Source organism: Oratosquilla oratoria, chromosome 5, assembly GCF_046742065.1.
Source record: "Oratosquilla oratoria isolate Oo_2021 chromosome 5, ASM4674206v1, whole genome shotgun sequence".
Lineage (NCBI taxonomy): Eukaryota > Metazoa > Arthropoda > Malacostraca > Stomatopoda > Squillidae > Oratosquilla > Oratosquilla oratoria.
In genome coordinates this window covers 83,157,662-83,162,661 of record NC_134781.1, presented here as the reverse complement: position 1 = coordinate 83,162,661, position 5,000 = coordinate 83,157,662, and positions in this window count along the sequence as shown.

Sequence of the window (5,000 nt, the reverse complement as noted above, 5' to 3'; positions counted from 1 at the left end):
GAGAAAAAGAGAGATCCATCTCTTTTACCTCCGTTTCCCTCTTTTCGAATAAACATGGATCTTCCGAAAATCCCTTTTCTGACTCCCTGAATATATTCCCTTTCTAGTCAGTCTCCCATTGCTACACGTTGCATCAATGCGTTGACTCCAACTACGTCATCGTAGAGGGTAGACATGCCAGTCAATCGTCAGGTGAGATCTACCAGACCCTTTTCGTGAGATCAAAAGCTTGCATATATCTTCCGGGAGGTATTGACTATCTCACGGTGGGTGTGCGCTCAGGCAAACGCACACTCCCGCGCTACTTCGCTTTAAAACGTCAAACTCATAGGGTTTCCTCCCAACCTCCATCCCCTTAGTTGAGTAAAATCGTCTGGTGGCAGATAGAATAACGCAATTCAAGTAGATGTTCTATGATATATAATGGGAGTGTGTTTGTATTCTAATTAAGCAAAACATTGGAGAATTGATTACAACGATTAGAAATCTTTGCATTTTTGTCATATTTGAATGTGTCCGCCTCTTAATGGCCTCATTACATTAGTTTTAATTTTAGTTCTCTCATTTATCTATTTATTTATCTATCTATTTTTGTATATATTATCCATCTTATCTATTGTTTTTATGGATCTCCTCCTTTTAGTGTACTTCTGATCTTTTTCACCGTTCTCTATCATCCACATTTTTTTTAACTCAATAACCTTGTCAGGGTCATTTTCAGTACCTTTAGATGTTTATATTGAGACATTTGAATAAAAAAAAATCTTAGTGGCTGTATCTGTTACCTTCTTAAAGAAGAGCAAAATTCCAAAATTCAGAAGAACTCTGTTAAGGGAATTTGTATTGACTGAAATTCCTTTAGTTAAACTCTTGATTGCTCCCACGTACAAATACTCTCTTCTCCCATTCTCCCTTCCTCCTCTCCACTTCTCCCCTCCCTCTCTCTTCCTCCCGACGCCCTTTTCCTTAGACCATCTTGCAATAATTTGTCACAAGTTCGTCGTCGTTTGATCTGCATAACTTTCCACAGCAGATGTAAACACAACGTGACCTCTTCTTCTCTTTCTTGTGTTGCCATGGTAACGACCTTACCCGTGCGCGTCTTAGCAGCCTCCCTTCTCGGCTTCCACCTCCCCCTCTTTCTCCTCCCCTATCCCCCTCTTTCTCCTCCTCCTCCTCCTCCTCCTCCTTCATCTCCTACTCCTCCCTCTCCTTTCCTCCACCTCCTTCTCCTCCTCCTCCACCTCCTTCTCCACCTCCTTCACCTCTTTCTCCACCTCCTTCTCCTCCTCCTCCTCCTCCTCCTCCTCCTCCTCCTCCTCCTCCTCCTTCTCCTCCTACTCCTCCCACTCCTTTCCTCCACATCCTTCTCCAGCTCCTTCTCCTCCTCCTCCTCCTCCTCTTCTTTCTCATCCTCCTCCTATCTCACCCTTTTGAAACCAGTGCTTTCATTAGCTCCACAAAATCCTTTGTTATCTAAAATAGATAGATTGATAGATAAACAAATAGATAAGTACATAAGTAAATGAATTGAAAAAATGAATAGATAAGGAAATGAATAAATGAAAAATGAATAGAACAATAAATCGATGAATACACAATTAAGTAAATATGTAAATAGATGAATAAATAAGTAAACAAATTAATAAGAAAATAGATAAATGATTAAACAAATAGATTAATAGATAGATAATAGATAAAAATATAAATAGATAAATAAATAAATTCATATTCTATTCCAAATCATCCCCAAAGACTGCCACTTGCCTCGGCAGACTAAGTACACATGGCAAAGGTGAAGTTTCTTGCGACAGTTGAGTATCTATTAGCTACGTTCTTTGTTCTATAATCTTCAATGTAATTTTCTAAACATAAGTCCTCAAACTGAGATCTGTTATTCTAGATTCAGGAAGGACGGTTGCAGAACGCTTGACCTCTGACCTTTCTAGTGTCATTCAAGGCCACTAGAACTCAATTTCCTTTTCCCTTCTCTCAGCAGAGAAATCTCATTTTCTTTCTGACGACTAAATTCTTCATTCAAACGGCCTAGATATTCTAGGACTAACATCTACTAGCAACTTCAAATAGGAAGCTCTATCTCAACTATTACTAGAATAGCTTCGAACATAATATATTTTCTTTAGTATCATCAAATCAGCTGTTGACCTTTGTACGAAGACTTGTTCACTCTTGTATGGAGTACATTTCTCACTTATGGTGTGCCTGATTTCGGTAGTCTTGAGCAAGATATGTCCTAAAGCTTTCTATCTTATCAGTGATTCTCTTTCGTACTGATAATATTCAATCCCTCCACCGTCTGTCCCGATATTTCACGTATATTCATTAATTCATCAGTTTATTGATCTATTCATCTATTTATCTATTTACTTATTTATCCTTCTTACTCTATTCCTATTGCCACTGTCTTTTCAGAATTGAATAGCTGCGGGCCTTCCCTACTAAGAAAATCTCCTCCCCGGATCTTCACTGGGATCCTATTATCCTTCACAATGCGCCGGAAAAATCTATGTACACGACCGCCTTCACATACAACATTGTTTTGATTTTCGTATAAAAGGGAAATAAACTAGATGGATTGGAGAAAAAGGTTCATCATTACCATGACGAAAAATTGACAGGTAATTTTAATGAAGAGAATGGGAAATATAACTATGTACAAAAAATGCAGTGTTCAAGCCTTGGGATTCTGGCCACTGAACAACTTCTACTAGATGAACGTATGTAGTTTTGGCTCCTACATCAGTGACATCGATAATGATCTTACCAATGTTTTACTTTATAAAACTTTCAAGAGAGAGGATGTCTTCGTCGTCAACGACGGACTGCCTTAATTAACTATGTAGTTTTATAATAAGACAATTATATAGGCAGAGAAGTGTTCAAGCCTCATGGTTTGACCAGAGTCTAAGTAGTTAAGTCGACAATACTAGTTTACGGTATCATATTGGTTATCTACGTAGATGTGTAAACAAGATTTTGCGACAGCAAACTGGGTGAGGGTTGTTTATGCCTCAGGATGACCAGAATCTTAGGTATCAAGCTAGACGTCTAGATTAGACCGTATCGTGCGATACCTGAATCAAGACTGGCCTACAGTAGTTTCTATGACTGTGAGGAAGGCTTGGTATCGACCGAGGCTGCATCATGTTACTAATTACATCATCTTTCTATATAAAAATTATATATTACAAATGTTACACAATATATCCCAAGGTTTATCATAAGGCTTATAAACCTGTACAAAGGAAAGAAACTATACTATGAAATCTTGTTGCTTAAGATCTGTCTTCCATGCAAGTAGAATAACATAGACCGTTTGAAAGTGAAAGGCAAACCCTAAATCCACAGAAATTAAGAAACATGGTGTTAAAGTCGTTTGATTATGGTAAGTGGCTATATATCATAATTATATCCGCCTTAATTTCAAACATGAAATCAGATATCAGTTCTCGAATAAAACTTCTAGAAGGTTGCAACACACATTATATATGTAAGCCTTTAACTTACTTCAGTGATACCCCAGCATTATCAGTGCTTCTTTTTACAGCAAAAAATCACATTATATATTCAAAATATGTATATATAGGATGCAAGACGACAAATCTTATAGAATTAACGTAAAAAAAGATGTTTAGTTTTAACCCAAGCTTACGTTTGTCATACTTATTGTAAATTATTATTTACAATAAGTAACAAGACGCATACAGGAGCTTGTATACACACACACATGCCTACACAAGCACACACACACACACACACACACACACACACACACACACACACACACACACACACACACACACACACACACACACACACACACACACACACACACACACACACACACACACACACACACACTGTTCATTCGGAATTAGATTGTACTGAATATTATTACAAGAAAATAAATCCCATAAACACAATAAAAGCCATAACCTCGCTCTCATACCGATTTCAAGCTCACCCATAAACTGAACAGAACAAAATCTTGGGTGAAGTGGGAGATGTAGGAAAGTGGGGGAAGGAGATGTACAAGAGGGAACATTGGAGTTTTAGGAAGAAGGTGAAGTAAGCTTTTGCTTAAACGAAGAGGAAAGGGGAGGGAGGGGGATGGAAAAAGGGAGATAGGGGAAGGAAGGGAGAGAGGGGTAGGGAAGAGAGGGGAGAGAGAGGGAGAGAAAGAGAATAGATTAATCGCGTGACTGGGTTGTGAGATAAGGAAAGTAAATTCTTTGTTTACTTGAGGAAACTTTTATACAGATGGACCATATACTCCCAAGGACTGTTAGCACAGGAATACTCCTGGTGCTTTACTATATATATATATATATATATATATATATATATATATATATATATATATATATATATATATATATATACATATATATATATATATATATATATACAAATGTGTGTGTGCATGTGTGTTTGTGTGTGTATATGTGTGTGTGTGTGTGTGTGTGTGTGTGTGTGTGTGTGTGTGTGTGTGTGTGTGTGTGTGTGTGTGTGTGTGTGTGTGTGTGTATGTGTGTGTGTGTGTGTGTGTGTGTGTGTGTGTGTGTGTGTGTGTGTGTGTGTGTGTGTGTGTGTGTGTGTGTGTGTGTGTGTGTGTGTGTGTGTATGTTTGTGTGTGAACATATATCGCATGGAATAGAAAAAGAAAGTCATCAACCCAATATGGAATTGATATTGCTCTTTCCTATTCCACCACAACTTTAGTTTAAAGTGGTGAGATGACCTCATTTCTCCGATCCTCATTGAGGGAGATGACCATAAATCATCGAGAATCACTACGGAAGATTACAAAGGATTACAAAGGCGGAGCATGCCGACAGGAGACCTTTTGGTCCATATCTAGGTCGGATGCGAAAAAAATCATAATAATAAAATAATAAATAAAAATGAATATAGTCCACTCTACTACTGTATAGGAATAAAGCAAAACTACCATTTGATACGGAAGTTTCATTTCTTAA